The sequence below is a fragment of the Coregonus clupeaformis genome, unplaced genomic scaffold (genome assembly GCF_020615455.1).
Source record: "Coregonus clupeaformis isolate EN_2021a unplaced genomic scaffold, ASM2061545v1 scaf0160, whole genome shotgun sequence".
Taxonomy (NCBI): domain Eukaryota; kingdom Metazoa; phylum Chordata; class Actinopteri; order Salmoniformes; family Salmonidae; genus Coregonus; species Coregonus clupeaformis.
The window spans coordinates 618840-640033 of record NW_025533615.1 but is presented as its reverse complement, the minus strand read 5'-3'; the positions used below and the strand labels follow the sequence as shown (position 1 = coordinate 640033).

General features: G+C 49.0%; 41 non-coding genes across 41 annotated transcripts; all 41 read right to left on the bottom strand.

The window, feature by feature from the left end:
* Positions 1-166: 166 nt before the first annotated feature.
* On the bottom strand, positions 167-283 carry LOC123483878. Its single transcript, XR_006658341.1, has one exon. It is a non-coding gene; the product is annotated as a U5 spliceosomal RNA (small nuclear RNA).
* Positions 284-707: 424 nt separating this feature from the next.
* On the bottom strand, positions 708-902 carry LOC121553136. Its single transcript, XR_006658342.1, has one exon. It is a non-coding gene; the product is annotated as a U2 spliceosomal RNA (small nuclear RNA).
* A 292-nt stretch (positions 903-1194) lies between these two features.
* LOC121553143 lies at positions 1195-1311 on the bottom strand. The gene has a single exon (XR_005997506.1). It is a non-coding gene; the product is annotated as a U5 spliceosomal RNA (small nuclear RNA).
* Positions 1312-1734: 423 nt separating this feature from the next.
* On the bottom strand, positions 1735-1927 carry LOC121553117. Its single transcript, XR_005997486.2, has one exon. It is a non-coding gene; the product is annotated as a U2 spliceosomal RNA (small nuclear RNA).
* A 292-nt stretch (positions 1928-2219) lies between these two features.
* Positions 2220-2336, bottom strand: LOC121553144. The gene has a single exon (XR_005997507.1). It is a non-coding gene; the product is annotated as a U5 spliceosomal RNA (small nuclear RNA).
* Positions 2337-2760: 424 nt separating this feature from the next.
* LOC121553126 lies at positions 2761-2953 on the bottom strand. The gene has a single exon (XR_005997494.1). It is a non-coding gene; the product is annotated as a U2 spliceosomal RNA (small nuclear RNA).
* Positions 2954-3244: 291 nt separating this feature from the next.
* LOC121552968 lies at positions 3245-3361 on the bottom strand. The gene has a single exon (XR_005997345.1). It is a non-coding gene; the product is annotated as a U5 spliceosomal RNA (small nuclear RNA).
* Positions 3362-3775: 414 nt separating this feature from the next.
* Positions 3776-3968, bottom strand: LOC121553138. The gene has a single exon (XR_005997503.1). It is a non-coding gene; the product is annotated as a U2 spliceosomal RNA (small nuclear RNA).
* A 290-nt stretch (positions 3969-4258) lies between these two features.
* Positions 4259-4375, bottom strand: LOC121552969. Its single transcript, XR_005997346.1, has one exon. It is a non-coding gene; the product is annotated as a U5 spliceosomal RNA (small nuclear RNA).
* Positions 4376-4794: 419 nt separating this feature from the next.
* Positions 4795-4987, bottom strand: LOC121553107. The gene has a single exon (XR_005997477.2). It is a non-coding gene; the product is annotated as a U2 spliceosomal RNA (small nuclear RNA).
* A 290-nt stretch (positions 4988-5277) lies between these two features.
* On the bottom strand, positions 5278-5394 carry LOC121552970. The gene has a single exon (XR_005997347.1). It is a non-coding gene; the product is annotated as a U5 spliceosomal RNA (small nuclear RNA).
* A 427-nt stretch (positions 5395-5821) lies between these two features.
* LOC121553134 lies at positions 5822-6014 on the bottom strand. Its single transcript, XR_005997502.2, has one exon. It is a non-coding gene; the product is annotated as a U2 spliceosomal RNA (small nuclear RNA).
* A 294-nt stretch (positions 6015-6308) lies between these two features.
* On the bottom strand, positions 6309-6425 carry LOC121552971. Its single transcript, XR_005997348.1, has one exon. It is a non-coding gene; the product is annotated as a U5 spliceosomal RNA (small nuclear RNA).
* Positions 6426-6851: 426 nt separating this feature from the next.
* LOC121553108 lies at positions 6852-7044 on the bottom strand. The gene has a single exon (XR_005997478.2). It is a non-coding gene; the product is annotated as a U2 spliceosomal RNA (small nuclear RNA).
* A 290-nt stretch (positions 7045-7334) lies between these two features.
* Positions 7335-7451, bottom strand: LOC121552972. The gene has a single exon (XR_005997349.1). It is a non-coding gene; the product is annotated as a U5 spliceosomal RNA (small nuclear RNA).
* A 423-nt stretch (positions 7452-7874) lies between these two features.
* LOC121552973 lies at positions 7875-8067 on the bottom strand. The gene has a single exon (XR_005997350.1). It is a non-coding gene; the product is annotated as a U2 spliceosomal RNA (small nuclear RNA).
* Positions 8068-8357: 290 nt separating this feature from the next.
* Positions 8358-8474, bottom strand: LOC121552974. Its single transcript, XR_005997351.1, has one exon. It is a non-coding gene; the product is annotated as a U5 spliceosomal RNA (small nuclear RNA).
* A 432-nt stretch (positions 8475-8906) lies between these two features.
* On the bottom strand, positions 8907-9100 carry LOC121553123. The gene has a single exon (XR_005997492.2). It is a non-coding gene; the product is annotated as a U2 spliceosomal RNA (small nuclear RNA).
* A 291-nt stretch (positions 9101-9391) lies between these two features.
* Positions 9392-9508, bottom strand: LOC121552975. Its single transcript, XR_005997352.1, has one exon. It is a non-coding gene; the product is annotated as a U5 spliceosomal RNA (small nuclear RNA).
* Positions 9509-9925: 417 nt separating this feature from the next.
* Positions 9926-10118, bottom strand: LOC121552984. Its single transcript, XR_005997361.1, has one exon. It is a non-coding gene; the product is annotated as a U2 spliceosomal RNA (small nuclear RNA).
* Positions 10119-10408: 290 nt separating this feature from the next.
* On the bottom strand, positions 10409-10525 carry LOC121552976. Its single transcript, XR_005997353.1, has one exon. It is a non-coding gene; the product is annotated as a U5 spliceosomal RNA (small nuclear RNA).
* A 423-nt stretch (positions 10526-10948) lies between these two features.
* LOC121552996 lies at positions 10949-11139 on the bottom strand. The gene has a single exon (XR_005997372.2). It is a non-coding gene; the product is annotated as a U2 spliceosomal RNA (small nuclear RNA).
* Positions 11140-11430: 291 nt separating this feature from the next.
* On the bottom strand, positions 11431-11547 carry LOC121552977. Its single transcript, XR_005997354.1, has one exon. It is a non-coding gene; the product is annotated as a U5 spliceosomal RNA (small nuclear RNA).
* A 439-nt stretch (positions 11548-11986) lies between these two features.
* Positions 11987-12178, bottom strand: LOC121553113. Its single transcript, XR_005997483.2, has one exon. It is a non-coding gene; the product is annotated as a U2 spliceosomal RNA (small nuclear RNA).
* Positions 12179-12470: 292 nt separating this feature from the next.
* On the bottom strand, positions 12471-12587 carry LOC121552978. Its single transcript, XR_005997355.1, has one exon. It is a non-coding gene; the product is annotated as a U5 spliceosomal RNA (small nuclear RNA).
* A 420-nt stretch (positions 12588-13007) lies between these two features.
* LOC121553115 lies at positions 13008-13199 on the bottom strand. Its single transcript, XR_005997484.2, has one exon. It is a non-coding gene; the product is annotated as a U2 spliceosomal RNA (small nuclear RNA).
* A 292-nt stretch (positions 13200-13491) lies between these two features.
* Positions 13492-13609, bottom strand: LOC121552979. Its single transcript, XR_005997356.2, has one exon. It is a non-coding gene; the product is annotated as a U5 spliceosomal RNA (small nuclear RNA).
* A 425-nt stretch (positions 13610-14034) lies between these two features.
* LOC121553133 lies at positions 14035-14227 on the bottom strand. The gene has a single exon (XR_005997501.2). It is a non-coding gene; the product is annotated as a U2 spliceosomal RNA (small nuclear RNA).
* A 290-nt stretch (positions 14228-14517) lies between these two features.
* LOC121552980 lies at positions 14518-14634 on the bottom strand. Its single transcript, XR_005997357.1, has one exon. It is a non-coding gene; the product is annotated as a U5 spliceosomal RNA (small nuclear RNA).
* Positions 14635-15059: 425 nt separating this feature from the next.
* Positions 15060-15252, bottom strand: LOC121553106. Its single transcript, XR_005997476.2, has one exon. It is a non-coding gene; the product is annotated as a U2 spliceosomal RNA (small nuclear RNA).
* A 291-nt stretch (positions 15253-15543) lies between these two features.
* Positions 15544-15660, bottom strand: LOC121552981. The gene has a single exon (XR_005997358.1). It is a non-coding gene; the product is annotated as a U5 spliceosomal RNA (small nuclear RNA).
* A 427-nt stretch (positions 15661-16087) lies between these two features.
* On the bottom strand, positions 16088-16283 carry LOC121553112. Its single transcript, XR_005997482.2, has one exon. It is a non-coding gene; the product is annotated as a U2 spliceosomal RNA (small nuclear RNA).
* A 290-nt stretch (positions 16284-16573) lies between these two features.
* LOC121552982 lies at positions 16574-16690 on the bottom strand. Its single transcript, XR_005997359.1, has one exon. It is a non-coding gene; the product is annotated as a U5 spliceosomal RNA (small nuclear RNA).
* A 426-nt stretch (positions 16691-17116) lies between these two features.
* Positions 17117-17309, bottom strand: LOC121553007. Its single transcript, XR_005997383.1, has one exon. It is a non-coding gene; the product is annotated as a U2 spliceosomal RNA (small nuclear RNA).
* Positions 17310-17599: 290 nt separating this feature from the next.
* Positions 17600-17716, bottom strand: LOC121552983. Its single transcript, XR_005997360.1, has one exon. It is a non-coding gene; the product is annotated as a U5 spliceosomal RNA (small nuclear RNA).
* A 421-nt stretch (positions 17717-18137) lies between these two features.
* On the bottom strand, positions 18138-18330 carry LOC121553019. Its single transcript, XR_005997394.1, has one exon. It is a non-coding gene; the product is annotated as a U2 spliceosomal RNA (small nuclear RNA).
* A 291-nt stretch (positions 18331-18621) lies between these two features.
* On the bottom strand, positions 18622-18738 carry LOC121552985. The gene has a single exon (XR_005997362.1). It is a non-coding gene; the product is annotated as a U5 spliceosomal RNA (small nuclear RNA).
* Positions 18739-19159: 421 nt separating this feature from the next.
* LOC121553032 lies at positions 19160-19354 on the bottom strand. Its single transcript, XR_005997405.2, has one exon. It is a non-coding gene; the product is annotated as a U2 spliceosomal RNA (small nuclear RNA).
* A 299-nt stretch (positions 19355-19653) lies between these two features.
* LOC121552986 lies at positions 19654-19770 on the bottom strand. The gene has a single exon (XR_005997363.2). It is a non-coding gene; the product is annotated as a U5 spliceosomal RNA (small nuclear RNA).
* A 427-nt stretch (positions 19771-20197) lies between these two features.
* Positions 20198-20393, bottom strand: LOC121553044. Its single transcript, XR_005997416.2, has one exon. It is a non-coding gene; the product is annotated as a U2 spliceosomal RNA (small nuclear RNA).
* Positions 20394-20685: 292 nt separating this feature from the next.
* LOC121552987 lies at positions 20686-20802 on the bottom strand. Its single transcript, XR_005997364.1, has one exon. It is a non-coding gene; the product is annotated as a U5 spliceosomal RNA (small nuclear RNA).
* Positions 20803-21194: the final 392 nt, after the last annotated feature.

Below are 21194 nucleotides of genomic sequence, written 5' to 3'. Positions count from 1 at the left end.
TTTCCCAAAAAGTCGCTAATGCGTCAAGTGACTACTTTGACTGGAAAAATACGCCGGTCAGCCAGCACGAACTCAAATGCCTGAGCAAAAAGTCTGCGCGGCAGGCAGGCAGGCAGGCAGGCAGGCAGACGCCGTCTCTGTTGATTTCTCTTGAAACAAGATATCGGGCTCTGCCAGAAGCAAAGCCCCTCCAAAAATACGTTGAACTCGTAAGTGTTCCTCTCCACGGAAGTCTTTAGTAAAAGGCGAAAGGCTTGTGCGTAATGAAGAGAAACCAGAGTCGTATGGAAGTCAGAGGTCGGGGCCCGAGATGCACTCTGTTTACTCAAGGCCGGGTTCTCGCGGGTTGTCCCCGAACCCACTCGCCAACTTTTCGGGGCTGTGGGGAAAAAGTCACAGACAAACAGACACACGACCCACTATCCTGGTGAAGTATTTGTTCTTTTTTTTGGTGAAAAACAGACAGACAGACAGACAGACAGACAGACAGACAGACAGACAGACAGACAGACAGACAGACAGTATCCTGGTGAATGCCAAACCAAATAGCGTTTTTTTTTTTTTTTTTTTAAGAAAAATGGAGGGAAAACGCTGGACCGCACGAAAAGCGCTTCGCCCTTCTTTCAGTTTGGAACTTTTTTTTTCCTCTTCTTCTGCTGGATGTTTTACCTACCTCCGTGTAGTTGTTTTCCTTGACAATGGGAGAAAAGTGTTGCACCGTTCCCGGAGGTACTGCAATACCGGGTCGATGCGTGGAGCGGACGGAGCAAGCCCCATTTTTCCGACTCCCTGTTCGAAAAATCCATTTAATATGTAGTCCCCCCAATGGGGGGACGTATCAGATATTAAACTGATAAGAACAGATACTACACTTGATCTTAGCCAAAAGGCCGAGAAGCGATAACCCACAAATTGAACCCTGCACCCGCCGGGCACCCGGGGGTCTCGGGAGACCTCAGCGGTTTGGCTAAAGTGTGCTCCTCCCATCGCCACCACTCCACGTTTCCATGGCGACAGGCAAGTGTTTCTTTCCCAAAAAGTCGCTAATGCGTCAAGTGACTACTTTGACTGGAAAAATACGCCGGTCAGCCAGCACGAACTCAAATGCCTGAGCAAAAAGTCTGCGCGGCAGGCAGGCAGGCAGGCAGGCAGGCAGACGCCGTCTCTGTTGATTTCTCTTGAAACAAGATATCGGGCTCTGCCAGAAGCAAAGCCCCTCCAAAAATACGTTGAACTCGTAAGTGTTCCTCTCCACGGAAGTCTTTAGTAAAAGGCGAAAGGCTTGTGCGTAATGAAGAGAAACCAGAGTCGTATGGAAGTCAGAGGTCGGGGCCCGAGATGCACTCTGTTTACTCAAGGCCGGGTTCTCGCGGGTTGTCCCCGAACCCACTCGCCAAGTTTTCGGGGCTGTGGGGAAAAAGTCACAGACAAACAGACAGACCAGACCCACTATCCTGGTGAAGTATTTGTTCTTTTTTTGGTGAAAAAACAGACAGACAGACAGACAGACAGACAGACAGACAGACAGACAGACAGACAGACAGACAGTATCCTGGTGAATGCCAAACCAAATAGCATTTTTTTTTTTTTTTTTTTAAGAAAAATGGAGGGAAAACGCTGGACCGCACGAAAAGCGCTTCGCCCTTCTTTCAGTTTGGAACTTTTTTTTTCTCTCTTCTTCTGCTGGATGTTTTACCTACCTCCGTGTAGTTGTTTTCCTTGACAATGGGAGAAAAGTGTTGCACCGTTCCCGGAGGTACTGCAATACCGGGTCGATGCGTGGAGCGGACGGAGCAAGCCCCATTTTTCCGACTCCCTGTTCGAAAAATCCATTTAATATGTAGTCCCCCAATGGGGGACGTATCAGATATTAAACTGATAAGAACAGATACTACACTTGATCTTAGCCAAAAGGCCGAGAAGCGATAACCCACAAATTGAACCCTGCACCCGCCGGGCACCCGGGGGTCTCGGGAGACCTCAGCGGTTTGGCTAAAGTGTGCTCCTCCCATCGCCACCACTCCACGTTTCCATGGCGACAGGCAAGTGTTTCTTTCCCAAAAAGTCGCTAATGCGTCAAGTGACTACTTTGACTGGAAAAATACGCCGGTCAGCCAGCACGAACTCAAATGCCTGAGCAAAAAGTCTGCGCGGCAGGCAGGCAGGCAGGCAGGCAGGCAGACGCCGTCTCTGTTGATTTCTCTTGAAACAAGATATCGGGCTCTGCCAGAAGCAAAGCCCCTCCAAAAATACGTTGAACTCGTAAGTGTTCCTCTCCACGGAAGTCTTTAGTAAAAGGCGAAAGGCTTGTGCGTAATGAAGAGAAACCAGAGTCGTATGGAAGTCAGAGGTCGGGGCCCGAGATGCACTCTGTTTACTCAAGGCCGGGTTCTCGCGGGTTGTCCCCGAACCCACTCGCCAACTTTTCGGGGCTGTGGGGAAAAAGTCACAGACAAACAGACACAGACCCACTATCCTGGTGAAGTATTTGTTCTTTTTTTGGTGAAAAAACAGACAGACAGACAGACAGACAGACAGACAGACAGACAGACAGACAGACAGACAGACAGTATCCTGGTGAATGCCAAACCAAATAGCGTTTTTTTTTTTTTTTTTTTTTAAGAAAAATGGAGGGAAAACGCTGGACCGCACGAAAAGCGCTTCGCCCTTCTTTCAGTTTGGAACTTTTTTTTTTCCTCTCTTCTTCTGCTGGATGTTTTACCTACCTCCGTGTAGTTGTTTTCCTTGACAATGGGAGAAAAGTGTTGCACCGTTCCCGGAGGTACTGCAATACCGGGTCGATGCGTGGAGCGGACGGAGCAAGCCCCATTTTTCCGACTCCCTGTTCGAAAAATCCATTTAATATGTAGTCCCCCAATGGGGGACGTATCAGATATTAAACTGATAAGAACAGATACTACACTTGATCTTAGCCAAAAGGCCGAGAAGCGATAACCCACAAATTGAACCCTGCACCCGCCGGCACCCGGGGGTCTCGGGAGACCTCAGCGGTTTGGCTAAAGTGTGCTCCTCCCATCGCCACCACTCCACGTTTCCATGGCGACAGGCAAGTGTTTCTTTCCCAAAAAGTCGCTAATGCGTCAAGTGACTACTTTGACTGGAAAAATACGCCGGTCAGCCAGCACGAACTCAAATGCCTGAGCAAAAAGTCTGCGCGGCAGGCAGGCAGGCAGGCAGGCAGGCAGACGCCGTCTCTGTTGATTTCTCTTGAAACAAGATATCGGGCTCTGCCAGAAGCAAAGCCCCTCCAAAAATACGTTGAACTCGTAAGTGTTCCTCTCCACGGAAGTCTTTAGTAAAAGGCGAAAGGCTTGTGCGTAATGAAGAGAAACCAGAGTCGTATGGAAGTCAGAGGTCGGGGCCCGAGATGCACTCTGTTTACTCAAGGCCGGGTTCTCGCGGGTTGTCCCCGAACCCACTCGCCAACTTTTCGGGGCTGTGGGGAAAAAGTCACAGACAAACAGACACAGACCCACTATCCTGGTGAAGTATTTGTTCTTTTTTTGGTGAAAAACAGACAGACAGACAGACAGACAGACAGACAGACAGACAGACAGACAGACAGACAGTATCCTGGTGAATGCCAAACCAAATAGCGTTTTTTTTTTTTTTTTTTTAAGAAAAATGGAGGGAAAACGCTGGACCGCACGAAAAGCGCTTCGCCCTTCTTTCAGTTTGGAACTTTTTTTTTCCTCTTCTTCTGCTGGATGTTTTACCTACCTCCGTGTAGTTGTTTTCCTTGACAATGGGAGAAAAGTGTTGCACCGTTCCCGGAGGTACTGCAATACCGGGTCGATGCGTGGAGCGGACGGAGCAAGCCCCATTTTTCCGACTCCCTGTTCGAAAAATCCATTTAATATGTAGTCCCCCAATGGGGGACGTATCAGATATTAAACTGATAAGAACAGATACTACACTTGATCTTAGCCAAAAGGCCGAGAAGCGATAACCCACAAATTGAACCCTGCACCCGCCGGCACCCGGGGTCTCGGGAGACCTCAGCGGTTTGGCTAAAGTGTGCTCCTCCCATCGCCACCACTCCACGTTTCCATGGCGACAGGCAAGTGTTTCTTTCCCAAAAAGTCGCTAATGCGTCAAGTGACTACTTTGACTGGAAAAATACGCCGGTCAGCCAGCACGAACTCAAATGCCTGAGCAAAAAGTCTGCGCGGCAGGCAGGCAGGCAGGCAGGCAGGCAGACGCCGTCTCTGTTGATTTCTCTTGAAACAAGATATCGGGCTCTGCCAGAAGCAAAGCCCCTCCAAAAATACGTTGAACTCGTAAGTGTTCCTCTCCACGGAAGTCTTTAGTAAAAGGCGAAAGGCTTGTGCGTAATGAAGAGAAACCAGAGTCGTATGGAAGTCAGAGGTCGGGGCCCGAGATGCACTCTGTTTACTCAAGGCCGGGTTCTCGCGGGTTGTCCCCGAACCCACTCGCCAACTTTTCGGGGCTGTGGGGAAAAAGTCACAGACAAACAGACACAGACCCACTATCCTGGTGAAGTATTTGTTCTTTTTTTGGTGAAAAAGACAGACAGACAGACAGACAGACAGACAGACAGACAGACAGACAGACAGACAGACAGTATCCTGGTGAATGCCAAACCAAATAGCGTTTTTTTTTTTTTTTTTTTTAAGAAAAATGGAGGGAAAACGCTGGACCGCACGAAAAGCGCTTCGCCCTTCTTTCAGTTTGGAACTTTTTTTTTCCTCTCTTCTTCTGCTGGATGTTTTACCTACCTCCGTGTAGTTGTTTTCCTTGACAATGGGAGAAAAGTGTTGCACCGTTCCCGGAGGTACTGCAATACCGGGTCGATGCGTGGAGCGGACGGAGCAAGCCCCATTTTTCCGACTCCCTGTTCGAAAAATCCATTTAATATGTAGTCCCCCAATGGGGGACGTATCAGATATTAAACTGATAAGAACAGATACTACACTTGATCTTAGCCAAAAGGCCGAGAAGCGATAACCCACAAATTGAACCCTGCACCCGCCGGCACCCGGGGTCTCGGGAGACCTCAGCGGTTTGGCTAAAGTGTGCTCCTCCCATCGCCACCACTCCACGTTTCCATGGCGACAGGCAAGTGTTTCTTTCCCAAAAAGTCGCTAATGCGTCAAGTGACTACTTTGACTGGAAAAATACGCCGGTCAGCCAGCACGAACTCAAATGCCTGAGCAAAAAGTCTGCGCGGCAGGCAGGCAGGCAGGCAGGCAGGCAGACGCCGTCTCTGTTGATTTCTCTTGAAACAAGATATCGGGCTCTGCCAGAAGCAAAGCCCCTCCAAAAATACGTTGAACTCGTAAGTGTTCCTCTCCACGGAAGTCTTTAGTAAAAGGCGAAAGGCTTGTGCGTAATGAAGAGAAACCAGAGTCGTATGGAAGTCAGAGGTCGGGGCCCGAGATGCACTCTGTTTACTCAAGGCCGGGTTCTCGCGGGTTGTCCCCGAACCCACTCGCCAACTTTTCGGGGGCTGTGGGGAAAAAGTCACAGACAAACAGACACAGACCCACTATCCTGGTGAAGTATTTGTTCTTTTTTTGGTGAAAAACAGACAGACAGACAGACAGACAGACAGACAGACAGACAGACAGACAGACAGACAGACAGACAGTATCCTGGTGAATGCCAAACCAAATAGCGTTTTTTTTTTTTTTTTTTTTAAGAAAAATGGAGGGAAAACGCTGGACCGCACGAAAAGCGCTTCGCCCTTCTTTCAGTTTGGAACTTTTTTTTTTCCTCTCTTCTTCTGCTGGATGTTTTACCTACCTCCGTGTAGTTGTTTTCCTTGACAATGGGAGAAAAGTGTTGCACCGTTCCCGGAGGTACTGCAATACCGGGTCGATGCGTGGAGCGGACGGAGCAAGCCCCATTTTTCCGACTCCCTGTTCGAAAAATCCATTTAATATGTAGTCCCCCAATGGGGGACGTATCAGATATTAAACTGATAAGAACAGATACTACACTTGATCTTAGCCAAAAGGCCGAGAAGCGATAACCCACAAATTGAACCCTGCACCCGCCGGCACCCGGGGTCTCGGGAGACCTCAGCGGTTTGGCTAAAGTGTGCTCCTCCCATCGCCACCACTCCACGTTTCCATGGCGACAGGCAAGTGTTTCTTTCCCAAAAAGTCGCTAATGCGTCAAGTGACTACTTTGACTGGAAAAATACGCCGGTCAGCCAGCACGAACTCAAATGCCTGAGCAAAAAGTCTGCGCGGCAGGCAGGCAGGCAGGCAGGCAGGCAGGCAGACGCCGTCTCTGTTGATTTCTCTTGAAACAAGATATCGGGCTCTGCCAGAAGCAAAGCCCCTCCAAAAATACGTTGAACTCGTAAGTGTTCCTCTCCACGGAAGTCTTTAGTAAAAGGCGAAAGGCTTGTGCGTAATGAAGAGAAACCAGAGTCGTATGGAAGTCAGAGGTCGGGGCCCGAGATGCACTCTGTTTACTCAAGGCCGGGTTCTCGCGGGTTGTCCCCGAACCCACTCGCCAACTTTTCGGGGGCTGTGGGGAAAAAGTCACAGACAAACAGACACAGACCCACTATCCTGGTGAAGTATTTGTTCTTTTTTTTGGTGAAAAACAGACAGACAGACAGACAGACAGACAGACAGACAGACAGACAGACAGACAGACAGACAGACAGTATCCTGGTGAATGCCAAACCAAATAGCGTTTTTTTTTTTTTTTTTTTAAGAAAAATGGAGGGAAAACGCTGGACCGCACGAAAAGCGCTTCGCCCTTCTTTCAGTTTGGAACTTTTTTTTTCCTCTCTTCTTCTGCTGGATGTTTTACCTACCTCCGTGTAGTTGTTTTCCTTGACAATGGGAGAAAAGTGTTGCACCGTTCCCGGAGGTACTGCAATACCGGGTCGATGCGTGGAGCGGACGGAGCAAGCCCCATTTTTCCGACTCCCTGTTCGAAAAATCCATTTAATATGTAGTCCCCCAATGGGGGACGTATCAGATATTAAACTGATAAGAACAGATACTACACTTGATCTTAGCCAAAAGGCCGAGAAGCGATAACCCACAAATTGAACCCTGCACCCGCCGGCACCCGGGGTCTCGGGAGACCTCAGCGGTTTGGCTAAAGTGTGCTCCTCCCATCGCCACCACTCCACGTTTCCATGGCGACAGGCAAGTGTTTCTTTCCCAAAAAGTCGCTAATGCGTCAAGTGACTACTTTGACTGGAAAAATACGCCGGTCAGCCAGCACGAACTCAAATGCCTGAGCAAAAAGTCTGCGCGGCAGGCAGGCAGGCAGGCAGGCAGGCAGACGCCGTCTCTGTTGATTTCTCTTGAAACAAGATATCGGGCTCTGCCAGAAGCAAAGCCCCTCCAAAAATACGTTGAACTCGTAAGTGTTCCTCTCCACGGAAGTCTTTAGTAAAAGGCGAAAGGCTTGTGCGTAATGAAGAGAAACCAGAGTCGTATGGAAGTCAGAGGTCGGGGCCCGAGATGCACTCTGTTTACTCAAGGCCGGGTTCTCGCGGGTTGTCCCCGAACCCACTCGCCAACTTTTCGGGGCTGTGGGGAAAAAGTCACAGACAAACAGACACACAACCCACTATCCTGGTGAAGTATTTGTTCTTTTTTTTGGTGAAAAACAGACAGACAGACAGACAGACAGACAGACAGACAGACAGACAGACAGACAGACAGACAGACAGTATCCTGGTGAATGCCAAACCAAATAGCATTTTTTTTTTTTTTTTTTTAAGAAAAATGGAGGGAAAACGCTGGACCGCACGAAAAGCGCTTCGCCCTTCTTTCAGTTTGGAACTTTTTTTTTTTCTTCTTCTGCTGGATGTTTTACCTACCTCCGTGTAGTTGTTTTCCTTGACAATGGGAGAAAAGTGTTGCACCGTTCCCGGAGGTACTGCAATACCGGGTCGATGCGTGGAGCGGACGGAGCAAGCCCCATTTTTCCGACTCCCTGTTCGAAAAATCCATTTAATATGTAGTCCCCCAATGGGGGACGTATCAGATATTAAACTGATAAGAACAGATACTACACTTGATCTTAGCCAAAAGGCCGAGAAGCGATAACCCACAAATTGAACCCTGCACCCGCCGGCACCCGGGGTCTCGGGAGACCTCAGCGGTTTGGCTAAAGTGTGCTCCTCCCATCGCCACCACTCCACGTTTCCATGGCGACAGGCAAGTGTTTCTTTCCCAAAAAGTCGCTAATGCGTCAAGTGACTACTTTGACTGGAAAAATACGCCGGTCAGCCAGCACGAACTCAAATGCCTGAGCAAAAAGTCTGCGCGGCAGGCAGGCAGGCAGGCAGGCAGGCAGACGCCGTCTCTGTTGATTTCTCTTGAAACAAGATATCGGGCTCTGCCAGAAGCAAAGCCCCTCCAAAAATACGTTGAACTCGTAAGTGTTCCTCTCCACGGAAGTCTTTAGTAAAAGGCGAAAGGCTTGTGCGTAATGAAGAGAAACCAGAGTCGTATGGAAGTCAGAGGTCGGGGCCCGAGATGCACTCTGTTTACTCAAGGCCGGGTTCTCGCGGGTTGTCCCCGAACCCACTCGCCAAGTTTTCGGGGGCTGTGGGGAAAAAGTCACAGACAAACAGACAGACACATACCCACTATCCTGGTGAAGTATTTGTTATTTTTTTTGGTGAAAAACAGACAGACAGACAGACAGACAGACAGACAGACAGACAGACAGACAGACAGACAGACAGACACTATCCTGGTGAATGCCAAACCAAATAGCGTTTTTTTTTTTTTTTTTTTTAAGAAAAATGGAGGGAAAACGCTGGACCGCACGAAAAGCGCTTCGCCCTTCTTTCAGTTTGGAACTTTTTTTTTTCCTCTCTTCTTCTGCTGGATGTTTTACCTACCTCCGTGTAGTTGTTTTCCTTGACAATGGGAGAAAAGTGTTGCACCGTTCCCGGAGGTACTGCAATACCGGGTCGATGCGTGGAGCGGACGGAGCAAGCCCCATTTTTCCGACTCCCTGTTCGAAAAATCCATTTAATATGTAGTCCCCCAATGGGGGGACGTATCAGATATTAAACTGATAAGAACAGATACTACACTTGATCTTAGCCAAAAGGCCGAGAAGCGATAACCCACAAATTGAACCCTGCACCCGCCGGCACCCGGGGTCTCGGGAGACCTCAGCGGTTTGGCTAAAGTGTGCTCCTCCCATCGCCACCACTCCACGTTTCCATGGCGACAGGCAAGTGTTTTTTCCTCCAAAAAGTCGCTAATGCGTCAAGTGACTACTTTGACTGGAAAAATACGCCGGTCAGCCAGCACGAACTCAAATGCCTGAGCAAAAAGTCTGCGCGGCAGGCAGGCAGGCAGGCAGGCAGGCAGACGCCGTCTCTGTTGATTTCTCTTGAAACAAGATATCGGGCTCTGCCAGAAGCAAAGCCCCTCCAAAAATACGTTGAACTCGTAAGTGTTCCTCTCCACGGAAGTCTTTAGTAAAAGGCGAAAGGCTTGTGCGTAATGAAGAGAAACCAGAGTCGTATGGAAGTCAGAGGTCGGGGCCCGAGATGCACTCTGTTTACTCAAGGCCGGGTTCTCGCGGGTTGTCCCCGAACCCACTCGCCAACTTTTCGGGGGCTGTGGGGAAAAAGTCACAGACAAACAGACACAGACCCACTATCCTGGTGAAGTATTTGTTCTTTTTTTGGTGAAAAACAGACAGACAGACAGACAGACAGACAGACAGACAGACAGACAGACAGACAGACAGTATCCTGGTGAATGCCAAACCAAATAGCGTTTTTTTTTTTTTTTTTTAAGAAAAATGGAGGGAAAACGCTGGACCGCACGAAAAGCGCTTCGCCCTTCTTTCAGTTTGGAACTTTTTTTTTTCCTCTCTTCTTCTGCTGGATGTTTTACCTACCTCCGTGTAGTTGTTTTCCTTGACAATGGGAGAAAAGTGTTGCACCGTTCCCGGAGGTACTGCAATACCGGGTCGATGCGTGGAGCGGACGGAGCAAGCCCCATTTTTCCGACTCCCTGTTCGAAAAATCCATTTAATATGTAGTCCCCCAATGGGGGACGTATCAGATATTAAACTGATAAGAACAGATACTACACTTGATCTTAGCCAAAAGGCCGAGAAGCGATAACCCACAAATTGAACCCTGCACCCGCCGGCACCCGGGGTCTCGGGAGACCTCAGCGGTTTGGCTAAAGTGTGCTCCTCCCATCGCCACCACTCCACGTTTCCATGGCGACAGGCAAGTGTTTCTTTCCCAAAAAGTCGCTAATGCGTCAAGTGACTACTTTGACTGGAAAAATACGCCGGTCAGCCAGCACGAACTCAAATGCCTGAGCAAAAAGTCTGCGCGGCAGGCAGGCAGGCAGGCAGGCAGGCAGACGCCGTCTCTGTTGATTTCTCTTGAAACAAGATATCGGGCTCTGCCAGAAGCAAAGCCCCTCCAAAAATACGTTGAACTCGTAAGTGTTCCTCTCCACGGAAGTCTTTAGTAAAAGGCGAAAGGCTTGTGCGTAATGAAGAGAAACCAGAGTCGTATGGAAGTCAGAGGTCGGGGCCCGAGATGCACTCTGTTTACTCAAGGCCGGGTTCTCGCGGGTTGTCCCCGAACCCACTCGCCAACTTTTCGGGGGCTGTGGGGAAAAAGTCACAGACAGACAGACAGACACAGACCCACTATCCTGGTGAAGTATTTGTTCTTTTTTTGGTGAAAAACAGACAGACAGACAGACAGACAGACAGACAGACAGACAGACAGACAGACAGACAGACACTATCCTGGTGAATGCCAAACCAAATAGCATTTTTATTTTTTTTTTAAGAAAAATGGAGGGAAAACGCTGGACCGCACGAAAAGCGCTTCGCCCTTCTTTCAGTTTGGAATTTTTTTTTTTCCTCTCTTCTTCTGCTGGATGTTTTACCTACCTCCGTGTAGTTGTTTTCCTTGACAATGGGAGAAAAGTGTTGCACCGTTCCCGGAGGTACTGCAATACCGGGTCGATGCGTGGAGCGGACGGAGCAAGCCCCATTTCCGACTCCCTGTTCGAAAAATCCATTTAATATGTAGTCCCCCAATGGGGGACGTATCAGATATTAAACTGATAAGAACAGATACTACACTTGATCTTAGCCAAAAGGCCGAGAAGCGATAACCCACAAATTGAACCCTGCACCCGCCGGCACCCGGGGGTCTCGGGAGACCTCAGCGGTTTGGCTAAAGTGTGCTCCTCCCATCGCCACCACTCCACGTTTCCATGGCGACAGGCAAGTGTTTCTTTCCCAAAAAGTCGCTAATGCGTCAAGTGACTACTTTGACTGGAAAAATACGCCGGTCAGCCAGCACGAACTCAAATGCCTGAGCAAAAAGTCTGCGCGGCAGGCAGGCAGGCAGGCAGGCAGGCAGACGCCGTCTCTGTTGATTTCTCTTGAAACAAGATATCGGGCTCTGCCAGAAGCAAAGCCCCTCCAAAAATACGTTGAACTCGTAAGTGTTCCTCTCCACGGAAGTCTTTAGTAAAAGGCGAAAGGCTTGTGCGTAATGAAGAGAAACCAGAGTCGTATGGAAGTCAGAGGTCGGGGCCCGAGATGCACTCTGTTTACTCAAGGCCGGGTTCTCGCGGGTTGTCCCCGAACCCACTCGCCAACTTTTCGGGGGCTGTGGGGAAAAAGTCACAGACAAACAGACACAGACCCACTATCCTGGTGAAGCATTTGTTCTTTTTTTTGGTGAAAAACAGACAGACAGACAGACAGACAGACAGACAGACAGACAGACAGACAGACAGACACTATCCTGGTGAATGCCAAACCAAATAACATTTTTTTTTTTTATTTATGTATTTATTTATTTTTTTAAGAAAAATGGAGGGAAAACGCTGGACCTCACGAAAAGCGCTTCGCCCTTCTTTCAGTTTGGAAATTTTTTTTTTCTCCCTCTCTTCTTCTGCTGGATGTTTTACCTACCTCCGTGTAGTTGTTTTCCTTGACAATGGGAGAAAAGTGTTGCACCGTTCCCGGAGGTACTGCAATACCGGGTCGATGCGTGGAGCGGACGGAGCAAGCCCCATTTCCGACTCCCTGTTCGAAAAATCCATTTAATATGTAGTCCCCCCAATGGGGGACGTATCTGATATTAAACTGATAAGAACAGATACTACACTTGATCTTAGCCAAAAGGCCGAGAAGCGATAACCCACAAATTGAACCCTGCACCCGCTGGCACCCGGGGTCTCGGGAGACCTCAGCGGTTTGGCTAAAGTGTGCTCCTCCCATCGCCACCACTCCACGTTTCCATGGCGACAGGCAAGTGTTTCTTTCCCCAAAAAAGTCGCTAATGCGTCAAGTGACTACTTTGACTGGAAAAATACGCCGGTCAGCCAGCACGAACTCAAATGCCTGAGCAAAAAGTCTGCGCGGCAGGCAGGCAGGCAGGCAGGCAGGCAGACGCCGTCTCTGTTGATTTCTCTTGAAACAAGATATCGGGCTCTGCCAGAAGCAAAGCCCCTCCAAAAATACGTTGAACTCGTAAGTGTTCCTCTCCACGGAAGTCTTTAGTAAAAGGCGAAAGGCTTGTGCGTAATGAAGAGAAACCAGAGTCGTATGGAAGTCAGAGGTCGGGGCCCGAGATGCACTCTGTTTACTCAAGGCCGGGTTCTCGCGGGTTGTCCCCGAACCCACTCGCCAAGTTTTCGGGGGCTGTGGGGAAAAAGTCACAGACAAACAGACAGACACATACCCACTATCCTGGTGAAGTATTTGTTATTTTTTTGGTGAAAAACAGACAGACAGACAGACAGACAGACAGACAGACAGACAGACAGACAGACAGACACTATCCTGGTGAATGCCAAACCAAATACATTTTTTTTTTTTTTTTTTTAAGAAAAATGGCGGGAAAACGCTGGACCGCACGAAAAGCGCTTCGCCCTTCTTTCAGTTTGGAATTTTTTTTTTCCTCTCTTCTTCTGCTGGATGTTTTACCTACCTCCGTGTAGTTGTTTTCCTTGACAATGGGAGAAAAGTGTTGCACCGTTCCCGGAGGTACTGCAATACCGGTCGATGCGTGGAGCGGACGGAGCAAGCCCCATTTTTCCGACTCCCTGTTCGAAAAATCCATTTAATATGTAGTCCCCCAATGGGGGACGTATCTGATATTAAACTGATAAGAACAGATACTACACTTGATCTTAGCCAAAAGGCCGAGAAGCGATAACCCACAAATTGAACCCTGCACCCGCTGGCACCCGGGGTCTCGGGAGACCTCAGCGGTTTGGCTAAAGTGTGCTCCTCCCATCGCCACCACTCCACGTTTTCCATGGCGACAGGCAAGTGTTTCTTTCCCCAAAAAGTCGCTAATGCGTCAAGTGACTACTTTGACTGGAAAAATACGCCGGTCAGCCAGCACGAACTCAAATGCCTGAGCAAAAAGTCTGCGCGGCAGGCAGGCAGGCAGGCAGGCAGGCAGACGCCGTCTCTGTTGATTTCTCTTGAAACAAGATATCGGGCTCTGCCAGAAGCAAAGCCCCTCCAAAAATACGTTGAACTCGTAAGTGTTCCTCTCCACGGAAGTCTTTAGTAAAAGACAGAAAGGCTTGTGCGTAATGAAGAGAAACCAGAGTCGTATGGAAGTCAGAGGTCGGGGCCCGAGATGCACTCTGTTTACTCAAGGCCGGGTTCTCGCGGGTTGTCCCCGAACCCACTCGCCAACTTTTCGGGGGCTGTGGGGAAAAAGTCACAGACAAACAGACAGACACATACCCACTATCCTGGTGAAGTATTTGTTATTTTTTTGGTGAAAAAACAGACAGACAGACAGACAGACAGACAGACAGACAGACAGACAGACAGACAGACAGACAGTATCCTGGTGAATGCCAAACCAAATAGCATTTTTTTTTTTTTTTTTTAAGAAAAATGGAGGGAAAACGCTGGACCGCACGAAAAGCGCTTCGCCCTTCTTTCAGTTTGGAACTTTTTTTTTCCTCTCTTCTTCTGCTGGATGTTTTACCTACCTCCGTGTAGTTGTTTTCCTTGACAATGGGAGAAAAGTGTTGCACCGTTCCCGGAGGTACTGCAATACCGGGTCGATGCGTGGAGCGGACGGAGCAAGCCCCATTTTTCCGACTCCCTGTTCGAAAAATCCATTTAATATGTAGTCCCCCAATGGGGGACGTATCAGATATTAAACTGATAAGAACAGATACTACACTTGATCTTAGCCAAAAGGCCGAGAAGCGATAACCCACAAATTGAACCCTGCACCCGCCGGCACCCGGGGTCTCGGGAGACCTCAGCGGTTTGGCTAAAGTGTGCTCCTCCCATCGCCACCACTCCACGTTTCCATGGCGACAGGCAAGTGTTTCTTTCCCAAAAAGTCGCTAATGCGTCAAGTGACTACTTTGACTGGAAAAATACGCCGGTCAGCCAGCACGAACTCAAATGCCTGAGCAAAAAGTCTGCGCGGCAGGCAGGCAGGCAGGCAGGCAGGCAGACGCCGTCTCTGTTGATTTCTCTTGAAACAAGATATCGGGCTCTGCCAGAAGCAAAGCCCCTCCAAAAATACGTTGAACTCGTAAGTGTTCCTCTCCACGGAAGTCTTTAGTAAAAGGCGAAAGGCTTGTGCGTAATGAAGAGAAACCAGAGTCGTATGGAAGTCAGAGGTCGGGGCCCGAGATGCACTCTGTTTACTCAAGGCCGGGTTCTCGCGGGTTGTCCCCGAACCCACTCGCCAACTTTTCGGGGGCTGTGGGGAAAAAGTCACAGACAAACAGACACAGACCCACTATCCTGGTGAAGTATTTGTTCTTTTTTTTGGTGAAAAACAGACAGACAGACAGACAGACAGACAGACAGACAGACAGACAGACAGACAGACAGACAGACAGTATCCTGGTGAATGCCAAACCAAATAGCTTTTTTTTTTTTTTTTTTTAAGAAAAATGGAGGGAAAACGCTGGACCGCACGAAAAGCGCTTCGCCCTTCTTTCAGTTTGGAACTTTTTTTTTCCTCTCTTCTTCTGCTGGATGTTTTACCTACCTCCGTGTAGTTGTTTTCCTTGACAATGGGAGAAAAGTGTTGCACCGTTCCCGGAGGTACTGCAATACCGGGTCGATGCGTGGAGCGGACGGAGCAAGCCCCATTTTTCCGACTCCCTGTTCGAAAAATCCATTTAATATGTAGTCCCCCAATGGGGGACGTATCAGATATTAAACTGATAAGAACAGATACTACACTTGATCTTAGCCAAAAGGCCGAGAAGCGATAACCCACAAATTGAACCCTGCACCCGCCGGCACCCGGGGGTCTCGGGAGACCTCAGCGGTTTGGCTAAAGTGTGCTCCTCCCATCGCCACCACTCCACGTTTCCATGGCGACAGGCAAGTGTTTCTTTCCCAAAAAGTCGCTAATGCGTCAAGTGACTACTTTGACTGGAAAAATACGCCGGTCAGCCAGCACGAACTCAAATGCCTGAGCAAAAAGTCTGCGCGGCAGGCAGGCAGGCAGGCAGGCAGGCAGACGCCGTCTCTGTTGATTTCTCTTGAAACAAGATATCGGGCTCTGCCAGAAGCAAAGCCCCTCCAAAAATACGTTGAACTCGTAAGTGTTCCTCTCCACGGAAGTCTTTAGTAAAAGGCGAAAGGCTTGTGCGTAATGAAGAGAAACCAGAGTCGTATGGAAGTCAGAGGTCGGGGCCCGAGATGCACTCTGTTTACTCAAGGCCGGGTTCTCGCGGGTTGTCCCCGAACCCACTCGCCAACTTTTCGGGGGCTGTGGGGAAAAAGTCACAGACAAACAGACACAGACCCACTATCCTGGTGAAGTATTTGTTCTTTTTTTGGTGAAAAACAGACAGACAGACAGACAGACAGACAGACAGACAGACAGACAGACAGACAGACAGACAGTATCCTGGTGAATGCCAAACCAAATAGCTTTTTTTTTTTTTTTTTTTTTTTTAAAGAAAAATGGAGGGAAAACGCTGGACCGCACGAAAAGCGCTTCGCCCTTCTTTCAGTTTGGAACTTTTTTTTTTCCTCTCTTCTTCTGCTGGATGTTTTACCTACCTCCGTGTAGTTGTTTTCCTTGACAATGGGAGAAAAGTGTTGCACCGTTCCCGGAGGTACTGCAATACCGGGTCGATGCGTGGAGCGGACGGAGCAAGCCCCCATTTTTTCCGACTCCCTGTTCGAAAAATCCATTTAATATGTAGTCCCCCCAATGGGGGACGTATCAGATATTAAACTGATAAGAACAGATACTACACTTGATCTTAGCCAAAAGGCCGAGAAGCGATAACCCACAAATTGAACCCTGCACCCGCCGGCACCCGGGGTCTCGGGAGACCTCAGCGGTTTGGCTAAAGTGTGCTCCTCCCATCGCCACCACTCCACGTTTCCATGGCGACAGGCAAGTGTTTCTTTCCCAAAAAGTCGCTAATGCGTCAAGTGACTACTTTGACTGGAAAAATACGCCGGTCAGCCAGCACGAACTCAAATGCCTGAGCAAAAAGTCTGCGCGGCAGGCAGGCAGGCAGGCAGGCAGGCAGACGCCGTCTCTGTTGATTTCTCTTGAAACAAGATATCGGGCTCTGCCAGAAGCAAAGCCCCTCCAAAAATACGTTGAACTCGTAAGTGTTCCTCTCCACGGAAGTCTTTAGTAAAAGGCGAAAGGCTTGTGCGTAATGAAGAGAAACCAGAGTCGTATGGAAGTCAGAGGTCGGGGCCCGAGATGCACTCTGTTTACTCAAGGCCGGGTTCTCGCGGGTTGTCCCCGAACCCACTCGCCAAGTTTTCGGGGGCTGTGGGGAAAAAGTCACAGACAAACAGACAGACACATACCCACTATCCTGGTGAAGTATTTGTTATTTTTTTGGTGAAAAACAGACAGACAGACAGACAGACAGACAGACAGACAGACAGACAGACAGACAGACAGACAGACACTATCCTGGTGAATGCCAAACCAAATACATTTTTTTTTTTTTTTTTAAGAAAAATGGCGGGAAAACGCTGGACCGCACGAAAAGCGCTTCGCCCTTCTTTCAGTTTGGAATTTTTTTTTTCCTCTCTTCTTCTGCTGGATGTTTTACCTACCTCCGTGTAGTTGTTTTCCTTGACAATGGGAGAAAAGTGTTGCACCGTTCCCGGAGGTACTGCAATACCGGGTCGATGCGTGGAGCGGACGGAGCAAGCCCCATTTTTCCGACTCCCTGTTCGAAAAATCCATTTAATATGTAGTCCCCCAATGGGGGACGTATCAGATATTAAACTGATAAGAACAGATACTACACTTGATCTTAGCCAAAAGGCCGAGAAGCGATAACCCACAAATTGAACCCTGCACCCGCCGGCACCCGGGGTCTCGGGAGACCTCAGCGGTTTGGCTAAAGTGTGCTCCTCCCATCGCCACCACTCCACGTTTCCATGGCGACAGGCAAGTGTTTCTTTCCCAAAAAGTCGCTAATGCGTCAAGTGACTACTTTGACTGGAAAAATACGCCGGTCAGCCAGCACGAACTCAAATGCCTGAGCAAAAAGTCTGCGCGGCAGGCAGGCAGGCAGGCAGGCAGGCAGACGCCGTCTCTGTTGATTTCTCTTGAAACAAGATATCGGGCTCTGCCAGAAGCAAAGCCCCTCCAAAAATACGTTGAACTCGTAAGTGTTCCTCTCCACGGAAGTCTTTAGTAAAAGGCGAAAGGCTTGTGCGTAATGAAGAGAAACCAGAGTCGTATGGAAGTCAGAGGTCGGGGCCCGAGATGCACTCTGTTTACTCAAGGCCGGGTTCTCGCGGGTTGTCCCCGAACCCACTCGCCAACTTTTCGGGGGCTGTGGGGAAAAAGTCACAGACAAACAGACAGACCAGACCCACTATCCTGGTGAAGTATTTGTTATTTTTTTTGGTGAAAAAACAGACAGACAGACAGACAGACAGACAGACAGACAGACAGACAGACAGACAGACAGTATCCTGGTGAATGCCAAACCAAATAGCGTTTTTTTTTTTTTTTTTTAAGAAAAATGGAGGGAAAACGCTGGACCGCACGAAAAGCGCTTCGCCCTTCTTTCAGTTTGGAACTTTTTTTTTCCTCTCTTCTTCTGCTGGATGTTTTACCTACCTCCGTGTAGTTGTTTTCCTTGACAATGGGAGAAAAGTGTTGCACCGTTCCCGGAGGTACTGCAATACCGGGTCGATGCGTGGAGCGGACGGAGCAAGCCCCATTTTTCCGACTCCCTGTTCGAAAAATCCATTTAATATGTAGTCCCCCAATGGGGGACGTATCAGATATTAAACTGATAAGAACAGATACTACACTTGATCTTAGCCAAAAGGCCGAGAAGCGATAACCCACAAATTGAACCCTGCACCCGCCGGCACCCGGGGTCTCGGGAGACCTCAGCGGTTTGGCTAAAGTGTGCTCCTCCCATCGCCACCACTCCACGTTTCCATGGCGACAGGCAAGTGTTTCTTTCCCAAAAAGTCGCTAATGCGTCAAGTGACTACTTTGACTGGAAAAATACGCCGGTCAGCCAGCACGAACTCAAATGCCTGAGCAAAAAGTCTGCGCGGGCAGGCAGGCAGGCAGGCAGGCAGGCAGACGCCGTCTCTGTTGATTTCTCTTGAAACAAGATATCGGGCTCTGCCAGAAGCAAAGCCCCTCCAAAAATACGTTGAACTCGTAAGTGTTCCTCTCCACGGAAGTCTTTAGTAAAAGGCGAAAGGCTTGTGCGTAATGAAGAGAAACCAGAGTCGTATGGAAGTCAGAGGTCGGGGCCCGAGATGCACTCTGTTTACTCAAGGCCGGGTTCTCGCGGGTTGTCCCCGAACCCACTCGCCAACTTTTCGGGGCTGTGGGGAAAAAGTCACAGACAAACAGACAGACACATACCCACTATCCTGGTGAAGTATTTGTTATTTTTTTGGTGAAAAACAGACAGACAGACAGACAGACAGACAGACAGACAGACAGACAGACAGACAGACACTATCCTGGTGAATGCCAAACCAAATACATTTTTTTTTTTTTTTTTTTAAGAAAAATGGAGGGAAAACGCTGGACCGCACGAAAAGCGCTTCGCCCCTTCTTTCAGTTTGGAACTTTTTTTTTCCTCTCTTCTTCTGCTGGATAGTTTTACCTACCTCCGTGTAGTTGTTTTCCTTGACAATGGGAGAAAAGTGTTGCACCGTTCCCGGAGGTACTGCAATACCGGTTCGATGCGTGGAGCGGACGGAGCAAGCCCCATTTTTCCGACTCCCTGTTCGAAAAATCCATTTAATATGTAGTCCCCCACATGCTGGGACGTATCAGTTATTAAACTGATAAGAACAGATACTACACTTGATCTTAGCCAAAAGGCCGAGAAGCGATAACCCACAAATTGAACCCCTGCACCCGCCGGCACCCGGGGTCTCGGGAGACCTCAGCGGTTTGGCTAAAGTGTGCTCCTCCCATCGCCACCACTCCCACGTTTTCCATGGCGACAGGCAAGTGTTTCTTTCCCAAAAAGTCGCTACCCACTATGCGGTCAAGTGACTACTTTGACTGGAAAATACGCCGGTCAGCCAGCACAGAACTCAAATGCCTGAGCAAAAAGTCTGCGCGCAGACAGACAGGCAGGCAGGCAGGCAGACGCCGTCTCTGTTGATTTCTCTTGAAACAAGATATCGGGCTCTGCCAGAAGCAAAGCCCCTCCAAAAATACGTTGAACTCGTAAGTGTTCCTCTCCACGGAAGTCTTTAGTAAAAGACAGACAGACAGTGCGTAATGAAGAGAAACCAGAGTCGTATGGAAGTCAGAGGTCGGGGCCCGAGATGCACTCTGTTTACTCAAGGCCGGGTTCTCGCGGGTTGTCCCCGAACCCACTCGCCAAGTTTTCGGGGGCTGTGGGGAAAAAGTCACAGACAAACAGACAGACACATACCCACTATCCTGGTGAAGTATTTGTTATTTTTTTGGTGAAAAACAGACAGACAGACAGACAGACAGACAGACAGACAGACAGACAGACAGACAGACAGACAGACAGCTATCCTGGTGAATGCCAAACCAAATACATTTTTTTTTTTTTTTTTAAGAAAAATGGCGGGAAAACGCTGGACCGCACGAAAAGCGCTTCGCCCTTCTTTCAGTTTGGAATTTTTTTTTTCCTCTCTTCTTCTGCTGGATGTTTTACCTACCTCCGTGTAGTTGTTTTCCTTGACAATGGGAGAAAAGTGTTGCACCGTTCCCGGAGGTACTGCAATACCGGGTCGATGCGTGGAGCGGACGGAGCAAGCCCCATTTTTCCGACTCCCTGTTCGAAAAATCGCATTTAATATGTAGTCCCCCAATGGGGGACGTATCAGATATTTAAACTGATAAGAACAGATACTACACTTGATCTTAGCCAAAAAGGCCGAGAAGCGATAACCCACAAATTGAACCCTGCACCCGCCGGGCACCCGGGGTCTCGGGAGACCTCAGCGGTTTGGCTAAAGTGTGCTCCTCCCATCGCCACCACTCCACGTTTCCATGGCGACAGGCAAGTGTTTCTTTCCCAAAAAAGTCGCTAATGCGTCAAGTGACTACTTTGACTGGAAAAATACGCCGGTCAGCCAGCACGAACTCAAATGCCTGAGCAAAAAGTCTGCGCGGCAGGCAGGCAGGCAGGCAGGCAGGCAGACGCCGTCTCTGTTGATTTCTCTTGAAACAAGATATCGGGCTCTGCCAGAAGCAAAGCCCCTCCAAAAATACGTTGAACTCGTAAGTGTTCCTCTCCACGGAAGTCTTTAGTAAAAGGCGAAAGGCTTGTGCGTAATGAAGAGAAACCAGAGTCGTATGGAAGTCAGAGGTCGGGGCCCGAGATGCACTCTGTTTACTCAAGGCCGGGTTCTCGCGGGTTGTCCCCGAACCCACTCGCCAAGTTTTCGGGGGCTGTGGGGAAAAAGTCACAGACAAACAGACAACCATACCCACTATCCTGGTGAAGTATTTGTTATTTTTTTTGGTGAAAAACAGACAGACAGACAGACAGACAGACAGACAGACAGACAGACAGACAGACAGACAGACACTATCCTGGTGAATGCCAAACCAAATACATTTTTTTTTTTTTTTTTTTTTTTAAAGAAAAATGGCGGGAAAACGCTGGACCGCACGAAAAGCGCTTCGCCCTTCTTTCAGTTTGGAATTTTTTTTTCTCCTCTCTTCTTCTGCTGGCTGTTTTACC